Source organism: Podarcis tiliguerta (assembly GCF_965153285.1).
Source record: "Podarcis tiliguerta genome assembly, chromosome: 7".
Lineage (NCBI taxonomy): Eukaryota > Metazoa > Chordata > Lepidosauria > Squamata > Lacertidae > Podarcis > Podarcis tiliguerta.
Genome location: NC_139540.1, coordinates 21,291,071 through 21,310,463, shown reverse-complemented (window position 1 = coordinate 21,310,463; position 19,393 = coordinate 21,291,071). Strand labels below are relative to the sequence as shown.

Genomic DNA, 19,393 nt, shown 5'->3' with positions numbered 1-19,393 from the left:
TAATAGCCTTGTCTCTTGCTTGTAAGGATCAATATTAGTATTAATTAATCACCATTATCAGTCCTAGGATCTGGTTCTATTTGTTGTTACATCAGCAAATATCAATATAGAAAGTAGACTCTCTGATCGTCATGGCAACTTCATCTCTTGGGTCAAAGAAAGTTTATCTTATCTGTGCATGGAGAGTGGCAAACTGTTTAGGGATCTAGTTTGAACTCTAAGAACATTGATTTAGTTTTTGTTTGTGAATAGAGGCTGAATTTCAATCACAAGGGATAGGAAAGATTTAAATATTAATGCCCAGAGGTATGTCCAAGAGGGTGTCATGCTATTACTGTCAGATTGTCTTTCTGAGATGACACAAAGGGGGAAGGAGAGAGAATTGTGTCATTTGGATTATTTCAGGCACAGTAATATGTGCATTTGACAAACATGTCTAGAATGAAAGTGTGCTAATTCCGTTGTTTTTATAGAGCAGTATTATTTTACCTTGAAAGTCTGCATTTGGTTTTGAGGCATACTGATGTATAGAGGTGACAGTGTTGGGTGGAGTAGGAAGGTGTTTTGTTAGGCACTGCCAGGTAGAATTCATTAAAAAAGAAAAAAAATGGGAAGACGACAAATCAGTTTCCCTGATACTTGTGGAATAATGACAAGCAAACAGAAACTAGAGGCAATCTGAATAATATAGCCTAATCAGTTAGATGTACCCTTGGAGATTGCTGAACTGATAAAAGTATTTCATGAGCCTGTAAAAACGAAATATGAATTCCACTTTGTTGCTATTCACCTTAATAAAATATTGATGTATAGCTCTGTTGAAAATCTCTCCAGGGCATTGGTGTTCATATATACAGCACTTTGTTGAAATATTGACATACAAACACATCACTTTGTTGAGACGTACAGCTCAATCTTTAGGAAGCTCTGAACATCAGCCAGCCCTAATATGTGTAGTCTTGTTTAGAAGTGCATGTAGAATTCCCACACTCATTTATCCTTCCTTGTGTGTTTCCTTCTGCAATAGCCTTGTTAAAAACATTATTCAGGTAGAAGGTATAAGTAGTGTTGTTGCTTGTAATAGCTTCTCACCCACAAAACCACCCATTTTGGGACTAATGGATATATATAAAATATAACACCGATGGAAGTATGCATGGTGCTTATAAGTGGCAAATGACTCAGTTCTTGGTATTGACATCTTTTCATTGATTTCTTAGTTTTATCTAATGCCTTGAAAAGGTATTGCCATCGTGAGTTGGTAACAGCTGTGGATGGCTGTCACCAATTTAATTCCCCTCCCCCCGTACTGAATTTAATCTGTTTAGAAGTAAATATACAGTTGCAACATTCAGTTCTACCTACACATGTTTGAACAAATTCAAGAAGTGATATATAAAATTGATTGGGGGGGGGGCATCCAGTAAAATATTTTCAGTCTTCTGTTCTAGTGGTGAACCCTCCAGTCTTGCAGCCGATACAACATTTGTATGTTGAGGAATAGGAAAGGAAAAGGTATTTCTTCGAGGTTAGGATTGTATTAATATTCTGTTACTTTGCAGTGTGCTTGAATATTTCTGATTACTCAGATGAGTTTCTCTCTCAATCCATTCTTAAGGGTCTCAGAAAGTAATCACTGTATTAGGAAACAAAAACTTAAGAATACATACAAAATAAAAACTCTTAACCTGAGTCTTGTATTGCATTAGGAAGAAGCTTGAGCTCAAGCTTTAGCAAACCGTCAGAAGGACATTCAATCACAGTGAAGAAGTTACTGGTAGAGACCTTCTATTTGTCCTTGTCATTGAAACTTGATTGCATCTAAGATTGCATATAGGGAACGATGCATCCACTAGCCATTTTAGGCCCAAGTTGTTTAGAGCTTGGTAGGAAAATGAAAAGTATATATTTAATTGACTCCTGTGTTTCAAAATATCACTGAATAGTTGTTGTTTTTACTTCATTTGCATTGTGCAATAACCACAGACTCTATATTGGGACTTTTTATCTTGCATCCAATGTGCTTTCTTATTTTAACACAAAGAAATGTTACATTGATTATTATGTTTACATGGTGAATAAGATTAGTTATGGGTTATTCAGAATAGTACAGGTGTATAGCAGCAAGCGGTTTGGGTTTCCCATCCGAAATTCTTCCTGTATGTTATGTGGAACAATTGCATTGATGAGTAATTGTGTTTTTTCAGCCAGTAGTCTGTGTTTTAAGCTTTTGGAGGCTATGATTAACTGATAATAAGTTGTGTCACAGGTTGTTTTGAGTTAGTATTTGTACTGGAAATACAGAAGAGGAGATAGAACAGTTAAAAGGTTTTATTCTTATTCGACATTTGAAGTTTTCCCTCATATTATATCATTTTATCCTAACTAAATTTTGTTGTACTAATATCATCTGAAATATACTATTTAGTGGTTTTCTCCAAAAAAATATTTCTTGTTAACAGTAATACTTAGATGCTTGCCTTTATTGGATTTGATACATTCGGTATTCACCTTTTGTGTCTTTGACTATATAGCCAGTTGAGTATAACTTCATATGAAAGTAAGCATATGTGTTCCAGTTTGGGAATGAACACTGAATCACCCAGAAAGTTAAAAAGCTGGGTAAAGCTGGGTACTTAAAACAACTTTTTGAATACAGTTCTACTATATACAGACTGTTTCCAGTGACAATATTCTACCTCAGTCTAGTTTATGTGCTTGCATCCTATTGTATAATATGACGTATCTATGTGATAAAAGGATAGCAATTCATTTTACTTATTAAACTTAATATTACCAATGAACTAACAAACATCATTCTTATATCTGATTAGTGTTAATTACAGCAGAGGAAAGGTTGTTTGCAGTTAATGGATCAATTCAAAATACGTTTGTTTATCCTCTCCTAAACATATGACTACATTTGACCTTTTATTGGGTTTACTTTATTTATTTTGCTTTTCAGATTTTATTTTTATAATCCTCCATCTCTGAAATAGATCTTTTCTCTGAAACATCTTTAGATTCTTACATCTTACAAATAGTATTTTCAGTAGTCTTCCAGAACTGGTCATACATTTTCGCAGCCTGGGCTTGTACCACAATGCTTATTGGTTCTAATATGAAAAATATGAATCCAAAATTTAGTGATGGTGGTATTCTTGAAGCTTTTACTTTTCCAGCCTTCTGATTTTGTATAAAATGTCCTACTTTGAATTTGGATAGAAATTAATATGCGTAATTTTACTTTAGAAAAGCAGTAATCCCAGTTGTTTTTAAATTGAAATACTTAAACTTTTTTGAACCAGTAACCCTTTACTTTACTTAACATCAGACTCTTAGAGTGCAGTTATTTGCATGGTATTTAGAAGTAAGCCCCACTTGGCTACATGGGGTTTACTTCCAGGTAAGTGTGTACAGTACAGGATTACTGCCTTAATTGTAGTAAAATTGGGCACAATCATTGCTCATGTCAGCATTCTGTTTCGTGCACTGCAACAGTAATTATAAAGGTCAGAATTTATAATGAGAATATGTAGCACAAACCTTGATTTTGTAAATATATATATTTATGATTTTATTTCAGGTAACTTTTCATTATGTGCCATATAGAGATATGGAGCACATTGAATAATAAATTTAGGAAGACTTTAAGCTGGTTGTTAAAGGAATCCGCAATTGCAAGGGAATATAATTAAAAATGTTTTGATATAGCAGAGAGGTAATTTTAAAAACCAGATTTCTAAAAATGCATGTGCACTGTTAGAAGAATGGACATCTTGGACAAACAAATGCATATTTTGCCATCAAGTTCTTTTAAGCTTCTGAAGTCAGGCCTACAACTGGGTCAGATGATAAGATGAGCACAACAGCAAAAACGAAGAGCACCTCTGATAAAAACTGATTGATTGATGTCTGGCTTCCCTACCATCGCAAGCAGTTGACAGTTAGTTTAGGATCAGATGATTTGGCTTTTGCGATAGATGATGGGGTCTGTTAGGGAAGTCTGAAGGACGTAAAGGTCGTTTTCTGTGTAGTGTCAGGGAATACTGGGTTCCCACAAGGTGGGGCATTGGATTACATTTTTCTTTATCTTGTGCCTTAACTTTTCAAGGTCTGTTAAAATAAAACAATCAAAAAGAAAAGTTCAGAGAAATTTACAATACTGTACAGTACTATGCATGTCTACTCAGAATTAAGTTTCATTGAATTCAATGGGACTTACTTCCAGGTAACTGCGTATTGCAGCCCTAATTGTAATCATAGCATCTGTGCTTGCATAATAAAGTTAAATTCAAGCCAGATATTCTGCAAGAATATTATAGAGTGACCCTTAGTTTTTGACAGGTTCACACGTAATTGGCCCGAGCATTAAAAAAAAAAAAAAATCTAAGTAGTGTTTAACGGTTATATTTTACAAATTCCAAACACACATACCTAATATACTTAACAATTGGCTATTATTATGAAAGGTACAGCTTTTATACCAACGTTAAGGCTGCAATCCTTAACCCACTTACTAGAAAATAAATCTCACTGGGACATATTTATATTCAAGGACAACAAATTGAAGAACTAGAACATAATGCTGTTCAGCCCAAAAGATTTTCAGGACAGTTACAAAAAAATTGCTGCAACTGTCATAGAACTGGAATGTAGACAGCTGGGATTTGAATTTAGATTTTGGACAGTTTTATACTCAGTGGAAATCCATTATGATGTATCTCTTTACTCTGAGTTTCAAGGGTCAAATCTCCAAAGGACAGTTGAGTTTTAGCTAATGCTGTTGGCTTAATATCGGTAAGATGATTTTTTTCAAGGTGCTGTATTGCTGATAATATTGAATGCAGTCTGAAGCAGCCTGTAGATTAATTTGGATGGCAGCAGTGTATGTTCTTCTCAGTGATTTGTTGCACCTCACAAAACAATGCTTTCTTAATGTCTAAACTACAGAATAAATTTATTTTTAAAAGCTCGTTTTAAGCAAATTCTTACAATTACTGTTATCCATGTGGCTCCTATCTAATGATGTATACTTCCATAATCAGAAACATGAAATTCCGGTCTGTAAGAATATGACACAGCAGATTTTAGGAAAGCCCCCACCCTTCAATACAAGATTGTATTTATTGTGTCAGATACTTTGTCAACAGTATGAATAATCTATTTAGCATTTAGGTTTCAATGTCTGTCTTTGTAAAATTTGGTTATTACTTCTGCACTAAAAGTTTTTGGCCACAAGCAACTGTTACATGTTTGCAAAGTAAATGATATTTGACAAAGGTATGTGCTTTTATTTGATAAACTATATTCCATGTTGTAAGATGAAGTAAAATACACTAACATCATTTTTGTAGGTAGCTTCACTTTTGGTTATATACTAACTCCTCATCTTATTCAACTCATTTAATAGATTTTCACACCTCTCTCTTCCTCTCACAAGTCTTTTGGCAGATTTTTTAAAATGTAAGTAAGAAAAATAGCTTGATAACTCAGTCTGTTCTAGAGGGCCACACCTCTTATTAGGTAATTGAGAACCATCTAATTATACCCAGAAGAAAATCAGGAGTGATGAATCAAAGAAAGAAAAGAAAAAGTAATGTAGCCAAAATTATCAGGATCAGCTATATTTATAAATGGAAAGTAACAATCAGCTACTTAGATGAACTAGACTGTGTAATTTTATGATTAGCCCTGCAGTGTAGAAAATCTCATTTAAGTGGGAGTATTTGTTGGGGATGTTCTGGCTGGAGTGATTAGCAGTAACAGAAAATGTTACTGGTAAGGAAAAAAGAACACTGAAGCTCAAGTTTGAAAAGCATATTTAGCACACACATTCACAGTATGGAAGACATGTAAAACATTCTTTTTCTAGCTAGGAAATTCTGTTTATCCAGTAGTGGTCAGCTATTGGCAGATTGTTTTTAGAAGTTATAGGAACAAAAATAGAGAGGGAAATATTGCATTCAATATCTATGCTGTTTCATAATAGTGTAACTCTACTAAAGTAAATGGCATTACTGTAAAAGTATTAACATTTAGATTAAAAATGTTCAGTGAGACTGAATTCCTCATAAGTATCTTTAGGATTTCAGTCTTTCAGTTCATTTAGCTTGTTTGTGTACCAGTTGGTCACAGATATTTGGTGTAAAAAATAATTTTAAAATGTTTTACCTAGAACTTTGTTTTTCAGATGCTATTTGGCCATTAACTGACTGAATACATTTGTTTTTAAAAGCTTAATATGTTAAAACGCTTTTCAGTCTCTGTAGTTTGATGATCTAACCGTTACACCTTGCTTTTTGTGAGGAAGCTTTTTAACAGTATCTTGAAAATAACTTTGAAAATAACTTTCAGGATAAATATTTTTAGCATTTGAAGACTTCTGTCTAGTCTGTGGTAGACATAAATTCCCTTTTCAACAAAACTTTATTTTACAGATAACATAAATGTATTTTATTCCCCATTTTAACCATTATTTTAATATTGAAACCCCCATTTCTAATTATTTGGTTGAGATCCTAACCTATAGAAACTAAAATTATGTAGCCATTCACTGTAATCACAGTTGCCTTTCTGATTTATTTATGCAAGAAACACAAATGGGAATTGGAGAAAATATGATAATAAAAAGGTTAACATTTTAAACAACCATTTTAGACATATAGAAGGAGTAGGAAATGCTGCAATTTCCTTTTTAGAGTACCTTGAGTACCTAGGTTCAGATATAAGCGAGAGAGGGTGATGGTGCTTAATTGCTGGGACCATCTTTCAAGACATTGGTAAAAATCAATTTTAAGTGGTGTATATGAACCTTTGAGAACTCTGTATGTGGCCCCAGTTGATATACTGAAGTGAATAAGTTAAAGCCCAGAAAGAAATCTAGACATCTACTTCATCCACACTGTAGTACTTTCACACTTTCATGGTAAAGGATTCAATACAGTTTAAATTCTAAGAAAACATCCTTTCAGTGTGCAGTAAAATAGCCTGCCTATGGCAAACAACTTTATTTACTTTTTTTTTTTGCTAAAAGATCTGTAGAAGTCCTTCACCAAAGATTAGGATCTTCATTTTAAAATCATAAGTAGACGGATGCTGCTTTCTACAGAGGTAGCTCTGTAGTTTCAACATGTGTGTTGCCTGTTTTATTAACCTCCTACTAGCAGTATGGAGTTTTGTCTTGGAAATATGCTCTGTGTCTTAGATTTCAATGTCATGCTAATATAGGCACCATGTTGCAGAAAGAAGCTTATCTATCCTATGCTGTTATCCTAAGTTCTGAATTCTGAGCTGCTTCCTGCACCAGAAACAGTTCATCTTTCATATCAGATGTTTTACATTCTGAATGATTTTAAGAATGCCGTCAGTTTTTAAATCCAGACTTCTATCCAGATTTTTCTGTTGGTTTTTTTTTTTTAATAAAACTGGCCCATCACCAAATGCATTGCCCTTATTATCATCTTATTAAGAATACCATAGCCTTGAATTACTTCCAATATTTTATTTTTAATGTAATTGCCTTATAATATACACTATCATTAATCCTGGGGCAAGTTGTGGAGAGGGTTGTGGCAAGGCAGCTAGACGCATTATTGGATTACATGGATTATCTAGAGACATTTCCGTCTGGGTTCAGATCTGGCTTTAGGACCAAGATGGCCTTGGTCACACTGATGGATCACCTTGATCAAGAGCAAGAAATGGGATATGTGACCTTGTTTTCCAACTATGGTCCCGATATATTGCTACTGTTGTTAATTGACATGTGTATGACAAAGCTCTGCTTTCTTGCTTGCTTCTTCCTTTGGAAGGAAGGGCAAAATAAAAAATGAAAGAAGGAAGGAATAAAATGTTTCTATTTGTAGCCTGTGCTATTCTGAATGCAGAAGCTAGGTCACATCAGTATAACATCAGGTGATTGACTAGAGCATGGTAAGGCCCACATGTTGGACTTGGCTGATGGAGGAGATAAAGTTCTTGCCTGCCAGCTGGATGCAGTTCCCCACCCCTGATCTGGAGTAAATGCAAATATTGGGTTTTAGAAGAGCTCAAGAAGTAACAAGAATACAAGACAACAATCATGCAGCACCAGTGTTATTGCAAAAGTGGGGCAGAATACAGAGAGTTGCATGTCTGTTAGTAATGCAGTAGTGTTTTGTACACACCTGTACACATTATAGTACAGGTGTTCTATAACTCTGGTGGCATTAATTCCTATTTGAACCAATACACTGGCTGTTACTTCTTTGCCATCTTGGCTGCTATGTTACTGTAATTGTTGGATTAATTGGCAGAATTGCAATTCGCTAATTATAATGAAAAATGGGGGGTTAACCGGAGTGGAGTTATGCAGAGGTTTGGAGTACATTGTCAGCAATAAGCCGATGGCACTCAGCTCGAATTCTCATTTACATCTGCAGGTGAGGCAGTGGTGGACTGGTGTCTTGCCTCGATAATGGACTGGGTGAGAGCCAACAAACTGAAGCTCATTCCACATAAGACTGAGGCACTGTTAGTGGGTGGTTCCCTAGACCAGATGACTGAGAGATTGCCCGCTCTTGATGGGGTTACACTTCCTCTGAAGGAGCGGGTACGTGGCTTGGTGGTACTCCTGGATCCTTTGCTGTCACTTAAGGCTCAGGTGGCCTCAATGACGTGGAGTACCTTCTATCAGCTTCTGTTGGTGGTGTAGCTGCACCTTTTTTTAGACAGGGATAGCCGAACTACTGTTGTCTATGCTCTAGTAACCTCAAGGTTAGATTACTGCAATGCATTATACATAGGGCTGCCTCTGAAGACTTCAGCTAGTGCAGAATTCAACAACCAGGTTGCTCACCAGGGCAAGTTGGTATGAGCATATTACAGTGATGCTGGCCTGAATGCACTGGCTGCCAATTAGTTTTGAGACTTGTTTGTTTTGACCTATGAAACCTTAAATGGCTAAAGATCACAATACCTCAAGGACCGCCTCTTTCCAAATGAATCTACCCAGACCTTGAGATCATCTTCTGAGACCCTTCTTTGTGTGCCTCTTCCACAAGATGTCTGGAGGGTGACAACACCAGAAAGGGCCTTTCCTGCAGTGGCTCCCCATTCTGCAGTGGCTCCCTTCACTATACACCTTTAGGTGCCAGGCAAAAACATTCCTGTTTAACCAGTCCTTTGGCTAATTGGCATCTAATGCCCTTTCAAAATGTGTTTTTTTTTGGGGGGGGGGGAGGTTTATTGGGTTGTTTTTATCTTTATTATTTATTTTGTGTATTTATACTGAGATTTTATGTTGTAGTTGCCCTGAGACCTGCATGTATAGAGCAGTATACAAATTTAATAAATAATAATAATAATTAAAACTGGAGGGAAGGGATTGGTTCTACAATTTAGAGTTAGAACATCATTCAGTACATTTTAAACTTGAAGGGGTAAGTATGTTTGAGGGTGCTGCATGCTGGATCAGGAGTAGAAAACACAAGAAATGAGTTATTTTGAATGAATTAAATATTTGATGAAACATTCTGGCATGTTGACAGATGCTGTGTTTTGTCCCCATAGACTTTGCTGGAATGGATTTCCAAAAAAATATTTCTCCATTTGTACTGTGCTTTTTTGCAAATGGTTTGTTTTGGAAACGTCAAAGTGCATTTCTGTTATTTTCTCTAACAGTGGTATACACTTCTAGTTTTTGTTACCGGAGCATTTCTGTGGCCAGGGTTAGCTATTGGATTTCATGAGGGTGTTCCACACAGATACTTAGTACAAATCTGTTGTGAAAGAGGGCTGAGTGAGGGAATTAAATGTTGGGTGAAGTTAGAATGAACGACAGGCAGAGAGGGTCAACTGGAAAATGGCAAAATGTGTGAGGGACAGAAAAGGAAGGGGAGTGGGCAGGGGTTGGAAGGAGTTAAAATACATGAAAATGTATATGTATGTGTATATGTGCAGGTATACACTATATGAATTATAGGGCAGCAATTGTAGTCCTATGTAAATAAATCAAATTGCATCTCACCGTTATAACAAGCAAGTAGGGAAGTGTAGTAGATTCTAGGACTTCTAGTTAGAAAAAGGTTAAGTGATTTGAAACTTAGTACAGTGGTACGTCGGGTTACATACGCTTCAGGTTACATACGCTTCAGGTTACAGATTCCGCTAACACATAAATATTACACTGGGTTAAGAACTTTGCTTCAGGATGAGAACAGAAATCGTGCTCCGGTGGCGCAGTGACAGTGGGAGACCCCATTAGCTAAAGTGATTCTTCAGGTTAAGAACAGTTTCAGGTTAAGAACAGACCTCCAGAACGAATTAAGTACTTAACCCGAGGTACCACTGTAGTATAGGAGAAGTAAGTTAGAGCATGGTCCATGCTGAATTTGGGGTAGAAAGAATAATAAATTGTTTATTTTGAATGAATTAAATAGGTGGGGAAGGGAAAATATAAAAAGTCTGGGCAAATGTTATCTGTTCACTGGAATATACACATGGTGTCTGTGCCACTGGAGCTATCATGCAACGCAAGCTACCATTCCATGTTACAAGTACCTAACTGGCAGCCAATACCATCTGCATAGAATGCTAAATGTTAGAAGGAATCTTGAAGGTCAACTAGTCCAACCACCTTGCTCAGTGCAGGATAAAGGTGAAGCCTTCCTCATCACTCCTTCTGTATATCTCCTTCATAGGGTTTTTGTTCGTTTTGTAATCCTGAAACAAAAAAACCTGTACTGTGTGCTGCTATTTCCTCATAGTGCAGAATGAGCAGAAAAGCTGAGAGAGAGAGAAAAAGAGTTTAATACTTTTTGAGTTTGTTGTATTGGAATGATTCAAGCTTTAGGTTACTATTGAGTTTCATTGTAAGCATTTTCGGGATGAGAAGCTTGTGAGGAAGATGTACTCTCTGATCTGAAAACCTACCTTTCGATGATTCATTTAGCAATTGTACTCTGCACATGTTCAAAGGTAATTATAGAGCTGGCACGGATAATGATTGCCACCATGATGCTCTGAATATGGAGTGTACAATATGGTGCTACCTCCGTGCATGGCACTGTGCTGTCTCTAGGATAACTTTAATGTCTGTCTTGCCCATTCTTTCACTTAATTGACTAGAAGGAAATACGCTTTAAAGTGCTATATTTATGGCAGCAGCGTTCATACAATTTTGGAGCTTGAATGAACATGGAAAGCCCTTAACACAACATATGAAACTAAAAGCTTTTTTTTTTTTTGTTAATTGAATTCATTAGTTTCGTTACATACTTCTGACCATCAGTGGTGTGGCCGAGCTGCTCACCTGACCACTGTCTGGCTGGGTCACTGCAGCATACCAAGACAAAAAGGGTGTTGGGTGGCAAGGTTGGTATGTTGCATATGTTCTGGCAGAGTCAGAGTCAACCCAGTACTCTTGCTGGATGGAGCATTTTCCTTATGCCACTCCTTCTGTTTCAGCCAGATGGAGGTCAGGTAAGTAGCTTAGCTGTACCACAGTGTCTGCTGCTGCCTCTGACTATGACACTGATGATATTATCTTACCGTTGATGATATTTGATCATATGTATGGACCCTTGGGAAGAACTCTAGTGGTCCTTGCTACTTTCAGTACTCACAGCTAATGACGGGAATACATAGCCCACATTTCCGCTCATATTGCACTAATTTGCAAGCCCAGTATCAGCAGGTGGCATGCCTGGGCCACTGCCAGGGACTCCTTGCTGCCTTGAATACCCCTTTGGTGTTATTGCTGTGGGGATGGAGGGCAGTCACAGTGGTGACTGATTGTGCTAATTGGAGAAGCAGCTTCAGCAGTAGGTCTACCCCTGCAGCAGACAGACTGGGCACTTCCCAACCGTGTATCCCTTTTGTTTTAGAAATCCAACCCATTCTTTTATATGTCATTGGGGCCTACCGAGGTTTAAACAAGAAATCTGTCATATCCAGGTAAGTAAGTAGAAATAATCACTTCATACTTTTTCCATGGGATATTATGCATAATAGGGAGTTTTATAATGCAATCACTATAGCATAAGAGCCCTCCAAGTGCTGCATATGTTGCCGACCCCCCCCCCCGAACATTAAATCTGCAATATTTTGTTGCTGGGATGCAGCAATCTGTTCATTACCGTAGATGTGTTATGTGTAGAAAGTGGGACCGTGATTCTCGCAATAAGCCATGGATAGTGTGTGCAATGGCTTTGCTTTCAGCAACACCACTGTTCCTCTAATGCCCTTGCCAGCTTGTGAATTTTAATAGGAGATGAATGCCCTTCCACCATACCACTCAAGTGGGAATACATGTTAAGTCCTTTAATTTCTTTAGAGGCCAGGCACTTCTCACTGCCAGTTCAGGACTGCATTTTTACCCTTTTTAAATAGAAAAAGTGTTGAAAAACCTATCCCTTACTTTACACTGTAAGGTGCTCACTCCCCCCCCCCCCATGCATTACATAAGAATGGGATATTATGCCATTGTGAGTGGATCAGGGCTAGTGTTAGTATTTGTTGTTGTTGTTTAGTTGTTTAGTCGTGTCCGACTCTTCGTGACCCCATGGACCAGAGCACGCCATGCACTCCTGTCTTCCAATGCCTCCCGCAGTTTGGTCAGACTCATATTTGTGGTTTCGAAGACACTATCCAACCATCTCGTCCTCTGTCGTCCCCTTCTCCTTGTGCCCTCCATATTTCCCAACATCAGGGTCTTTTCCAGTGAGTCTTCTCTTCTCATGAGGTGGCCAAAGTATTGGAGCCTCAGCTTCACGATCTGTCCTTCCAGTGAGCATTCAGGGCTCACTCAGGGACTCAGCACTCAGGGCTGATTTCCTTCAGAATAGATAGGTTTGATTTTCTTGCAGTCCATGGGACTCTCAAGAGTCTCCTCCAGCACCATAATTCAAAAGCATCAATTCTTTGGCGATCAGCCTTCTTTATGGTCCAGCTCTCACTTCCATACATCACTACTGGGAAAACCATAGCTTTTACTATACGGACCTTTGTTGGCAAGGTGATGGCTCTACTTTTTTAAACAAATTTAAAAATTTGTAAAAAAGTGTTAGTATACTGATGAGTAAAAGATTCATTATGTTGCTGTCTGGAAAGGCCCTAAGCTCAGTATAACATTCACTATGCCCATAGAGGCAACATGTACATTATGTCAATCACAACCAAGTGAAATATGCTCATTAGATGTGGCCTTCTGGCCATTGGTTTTAAACAGGTTGCCTACCTTTGGAATAATGAGTTGAAAACTTTTTAAAAGGCTTAAAACTCTCCTGTGCTGTATGTTATTTCTATTTTGGGAGGGACCAAAAATTAATGCTGAAAAATATAAGTGATGTTTACTACCGGTTTTGAAGTTATTACATTTAATTTCCCCCCACTTCTATGATATAAAGTAAAAATATTTATGTAAATGCCATCACTAGCAGAATATTTTTAACACCTTAATTTCAAACTACAGTACTTTGTTTTGTACTGTGCTTTGTTTTGACAGCACTTCAGCAAATAGGTTCTCAAGTCCATGCTGTTTTGACTCATTGATGAGGCACCCGGGGTTTGGTCTATGTAAATGTAATGAACTTCAGTGATCAGCAGTTTTAATACGTTTGTTGGAAAGAACTTAAGAGTGCATGTTCAGATCATTTATGAACAAGACACTTTTTTTTGGAAGGTGTACATATGTCAAAATGGTTACTTTGTATCCTAGTGTAGGTCTTCACCATTATGTGTTCAAAGTGCTGGCCACATCACTATTGTATATGGCAGGGGTGTCAAACTCAAATTCATCGGGGGCCTCATCAGCAGTTTGGTCACCCTCAAAGGGCCGGTTGTATCTGTAGGACTATGTGTCCACTCTTTATTATCATAAATTATTGTCACTGCATTCAATTATTACTGTTTTTTGTAATAATGTAAGTAATAACTGGCTCTGAAAGCAGAAACATAGTCAGAATAATGGCAAGTAGATATTCAAATGTACAATTATTGTACAATTTATTGAAAAATGATTTTTGGTAACAGACAGTAATTTTTTTTTTAAACATACAAATACAGTGGTGCCCTGCAAGACGAATGCCTTGCAAGACGGAAAACCCGCTAGACGAAAGGGTTTTCCGTTTTGGAGGTGCTTCGCAGGACGAACTTGCTATGGGCTTGCTTCGCAAGACGAAAATGTCTTGCGATTCCTGGGGGTTTTTTCCGCTCCCCACCCCCTTTTTCCAGGGCACTAAGCTGCTAATAGCCTTTTAGCAGCTAATCCGCTAATCCCTTAAGCCTTGAATAGCCGCTAATAGCCGCTAAACCGCTAATAGCGCTAATCCGCAAATCCGCTAATGGGCTTGCTTCGCAAGACGGAAAAACCGCTAGACGAAGAGACTCATGGAACGGATTATTTTCATCTTGCGAGGCACCACTGTATTGCCAAACACTGTTTATTACACATATGGCAAACACAAGGCATTAACTTTTTTTTAACTTTTCTGACTAGATGGCATCAACTTTTCTTTTCTTGGACATTTTTAGGTTATTTGATTGTAGTTTATGGTCCCTATATCACTGTATAGTGACACGGAAGTGGTCAGTATATCCAAAGTTTACTGCTCAGACTTTTAAGCAGAATAATAAGCAGACCCCCCTAATAAGCAGACCCCCCCCACATACATGTTGATGGACAGAAACCCTTTATTTGCAAATTTATCTGTAACTGCCAATGTGCTATTTTTCTTCAGAAAGTAGAGCCCATGGATATTTGTTGTATTCCTGTCTGTCACTGTCATGCTGTGATGTGATGGAAGTCAACAGGTAGTATCAGGAAGGGCAATATAGACAGGTAATTTAAAGTTCTATCTATGCTTATAGGCCAGTCCAGTCACACTGACCACTCAGTGTTGGACATAACCAGTCTTTCACTTTGGTGTAAGTGTGGGAATGTGTGTGATCTATCATAATGATAACTGACTATTAGGCTCCAAGAATCAATGGTGAAATCATTTTGGTTTACCTTAGATGGCCTTTCAATGTCTGTTTAAATTTATTTATTTCTTTAATTATTAATAAACAAAGGCCTAATTGTTTGAGCTTCATGAAGTCAAGTTCTAGCAGAATGAGAGGAGGCGGAAAACACCTTGTGCGTTTTTGACATTTAATTTATTTCAAAATTAGCAAAAAAGTGAAAGGAGAAAATTGGAAGAAGAACAAAGAGGAAAAACAACTTAAATCAATTCTACCCAATACTCCAAATTAGAACTCTGTACACAATAACATATTCAAGCAATATAGTTAAAACAAGAAAATACAACTGTCCTAAACTAACAATATCCCTATGCCCATTTATAGGAATGTGTAAGCAACATTGTATTCAGTAGTATAGAATTGTGCTGCCACTGTTTTATAAAGAACAGCCTTGTGGCACCTTAAAGACTAATAAATTTATTATGGCATAAGCTTCTGTAGACTAGTGTGAAGTGGAGACTAGAATGAAGCTATTCAAGAAAAGCTTACATCATCATAAATTAGTTAAGTCTTTTAAGGTGTCACAAGACAGACTAACCCAATAATCCTGTGGCTAACTTGTTTTATGAAAATCTGTTTTGCTGTTGTTGTTTTTTCTTTAAAAAAACTGCTATGGGTATCACCTACCAGAAAGTGCAGCTAATAAATAAATACCTACCTACCTACCTACCTAAATAAATAAATAAATAAATAAATGCAACAGCATGCCTGCAGCACATATTCTCCAGATATGTGGAAATAGGGATCATGGAAAAGACTCAGACTAGAATTCAGAGGGTTAAAAGCACAGTACTGTTCCATGAGCAGTGAGTTGTTGTGTCTCTGAATCCCAGACATACTTTATTAGGGCAATCCAGCTGGTTTGCTATTTCTATCTCCTCATTATCAACACGCTTATGGTATGGCCTCTTCCCCCTCACTTTCAGTGCCAAGAATTTGGCAGAGACACCAAGCGAGGAGGTCAGAGACTGACTGGGGGAGATGAAGCTGAAAGTGCAACAGAGAGAACCCAGTGGTTAGAAAAACCTAGGAAGGTTTGTTTTTATCGTGGGGAGGCTACAACTGTATGGCTCCATTGGCAAACAGTAATTACAGCTCTGTGTAATTAATTACTGAATGACTGATACATTGGGCTTCATTCTCCTGATACTTTATGCTGGTGTTAAAGATGAGGTGACTACATTGATGTCAACAGAGTTAATACAGTACCTATGGCAAAAGATGGGAGAGTGTTGCATTTAATTTCTCCTAACATGATATAGCATTTTCAGTTTTTAATGTGGCTATTTAGAAAAGTGTGGCTTGTTAAAACTTATAGACAAACTGCATATTAGAAGCTTTATGGTATATATTGGATTTGACTCTGCTTGACAGAAAGGAAACACAGAGATTCAGAGGAAGGAAATTAGTGAGAGAAAATACTCTTCTCACATTTCCCATCGTTCTCATTTCAAAATGCATTTATGACACATACCCTGCATTTTTTGGCATTTGGTTCTGGCAGTGATGGTTGTGCCTATTGTACAGTATTTACTGTTAAACAGGAAGTTGCATTCCATATCCTTGTGTCTGTAAAAGAGGAGAGATAGACATACGCTTTCATTTTCTAGAAATGGGGCCATCAGTTTCAGTTCTTTTGCAGTACTGTATATCTTTGTTTTTAAAAGTATATGTATATCCTCCTCCAGAGCTATTGAACAAAACAAAATCCCCACTTCTGTCCTCCCTGAGTGACAGCTCCCCACCCTGCTTTCATATAATTGTTTTTTTTCCTTCTGTCATGTTAGTGGCTAATTACTATTGGGTGCCATCCAGATCCATTAAAATTAATGGGAATTTTGCCACTGAGTCATCAGTTGGCAGTTATGAATGTGTAGCACTTCTTAAAAATAAAAAGAATTATTTATTATACCAAGGAATTGGGTACTGAGTACCAAATTTCCCACTAAGTTGATTATTTATTCATTATATAGTACTATCAGTGTTCATGAGACTTTACACACTGTAGGAAGACAGGTCTCTGCCCCTAGAAGCTTACAGTCTAAAATTTAATACATGGGGATCAACAGATAAAGAGTAGGGAATTGGAGGAAGGGGTAAACATAGAAGTATTTTAGGCTAAGTTACAGGCAGAGCATGAGAACGAGGGGGTTGTGCCAAAAGGTTCATCAAAAAAGTTGGGACTACAGAATATACCTCTGGACAGATTTTCTGTGTGCCTCTGCATTAACAATACTCAGCATGTAGTGATTTACCACTGGACCTGATTATAAAGATATAAAACGGGTTTTACCAGATGATGTAGAAATGATGACTCATTTCTTAACCACCTCATTGTTGGACATCAGTCATAAGTTGAAGAAGATCAGCTTGCCTTCTTTAGATACAGGCAACTTTTTCAGTGCATTTGAGGCATGTGTGACTGCTGGTGCGCACACTGTTTTTGGCCTCGGAAGGGAGTGGAACAGGACAAGGGTATGCATGTCCCACTGATGCACAGAGTGCCTCAGAACGCAACTCCCACACAAATGGAGAGTTGCCTGTAATTGGCGCATGAGAGTATGGAATATGAGGTATCCAGTTCAACTTACAAGTGTGAACAGAGTTAGAGAGGGAATATAGCACTGTGATTTATTTACAAATAGGAGCATTTTCATTCATTATTGGGATAAGGTTCATGATGCAGTTCAGCCCCACTCCATATTGTGAATTATATAATTTTTAAAATGGGTATTTGAGTAACATGATTGCAGCTAATACATTATTGTTGAGTGGGTTTTTTTTTTACAAAGGCCATTCAAATTGTTTAGTATTGTGTGGGGTACTATTTTGCAACATTGTAGTCTGTTTAAGTTGTAAGTTTTTTAAACATTGGTTTTCTTACTGTTATCATATAAAGCTGAACATAGACCATTGTTTATATGCATTATATAATTATTTAAATATAAAAATACTCAACGAAGGTCTGTGGGGTGGCAGCACAAGAACAGGGCTTTTCTGCGGTGGCTCCGAATTTGTGGAATGCTGGCACATGCTTGATAGTATGAACAGTGCGATGAAAGTATAATACAGTGTTCTCAAAAGGTTTTCAACTTCCACAGCTCTAGGTGAGCCTGGGAATAGGTTTGTTGCAGAGTGAAAAATATTAAATGCTTTACTGAGTTTAATTGTTCACAAACAAGTAAATACAGGCAGAAAGTAAAAGGGGAACAAAACATTTCTTTAAAAATGACAAATTAATATCAATATTTTACTGGAAGAATGGAACAGCAGAGATGAAATTCTTCTCACTGGGGTCTCTGGTTGCTTCCAGAGCTGAACACCATGAGCACATAAGCAGCATGCAGATAATAGACAAAAGAAAATGAAACACTTCTCTGTGGGCTGGGATTAGAAGAACCAGAAACCTTTAGCAAATAAAGAAGTGTGTGTGTTTGCAATAAGTTTTTGTCTTTGAAAACAGGAGGTGCTGTGTCTATAAAAGCTGATGTTCCTTTTCCATTCTTAACTTCAATGCTACTGCTTATAGCTGTTATTTATATACCATTCTCACTAAACTCATGACACTTCTGCCCTTTCACAACAGACACCTAACAATGGAACAGCTTCAATTAAGAAGCAGAACATCAGCCTCTGGCATCTTATTCTGTTGTTCCATCTTTTTTGCTAGAGAGAATTCATTTGTTTCTTAATTAAGAAAAACACCAATAGCATGAAAAATCTGCTTATGGTACCTGAATGGTAATTAGGTGAAAGGTAAAAAAGAAAACACACATACATTCCAGTACCAGCCAAAATGAACTTGAGCTGATAAAAATGAACTAAACTAGCCTTGCATAAATCGAGACTGAGAGAAGTGTACAGTCATTATGGCTAAGACAATATGCAAACTATCTTCAAAGAAATCAAATTGCTAGAGTGTTTTCATTTGCATGTATTAACTATTAACATAATGAGGAGAAGTGACATTGGACCCGGATTGTGTGTCTGTTCGAATTGATAACTCGGCTGCATCTGCAAACAGGCACCCAAAAATCATGCTAGTAGTCAGATCGGTGTTGAACTCTGAAGTGTGTCTTGGAGCCCTGAACAAACCTGATGGAGTGATGAATGCAAGGCATCCTTTTTGACAATGATTTTGCAGCAGAGTCACTAGCTTCATGCCTTAAAGGTACAGATCTCAGTTGTGAACTTCTTCGTCATGTGTATGGTCATTCATAAAGGGAAAAGGTTAGTATCTGTTTCAATATAAATAAATAGATCCTGTTTCCTGCATTTTTTAGGTAGGCCTTTAATTTATTCTTTGAGAGCCAGTGTTCTGGAAGTTTTATTTTTATGTGGAAGATCAGGGTTTAGATTTTACCCCGCTATGAACTCATTACAACCGCTG

At 37.3% G+C, this 19,393-nt stretch overlaps 1 protein-coding gene and 1 long non-coding RNA gene across 14 annotated transcripts in view; one reads left to right on the top strand and one right to left on the bottom strand.

The window, feature by feature from the left end:
* The window catches only part of ZFPM2 (zinc finger protein, FOG family member 2), a 448,057-nt gene that overhangs the window by 130,865 nt on the left and 297,799 nt on the right, over positions 1-19,393 (top strand). The window contains exons 1-2 of one of the 13 annotated variants that reach the window (XM_083450427.1): positions 4,684-4,800; positions 8,424-8,593. The exons of 7 other annotated variants lie outside the window; for them this stretch is intronic. The gene's annotated coding sequence lies outside the window, so the exon portion shown is untranslated. Of the gene's footprint in view, positions 1-4,678; positions 4,801-8,423; positions 8,594-19,393 lie in introns of those variants that run through there. 5 more of the 13 variants (XM_083450431.1, XM_083450422.1, XM_083450424.1 and 2 more) reach the window with 5 other exon arrangements.
* On the bottom strand, positions 3,795-4,646 carry LOC310682238. Its single transcript, XR_014513798.1, has 2 exons — positions 4,521-4,646; positions 3,795-4,116 (listed from the first exon to the last, which is right to left on the bottom strand). It is a non-coding gene; the product is annotated as an uncharacterized lncRNA (long non-coding RNA).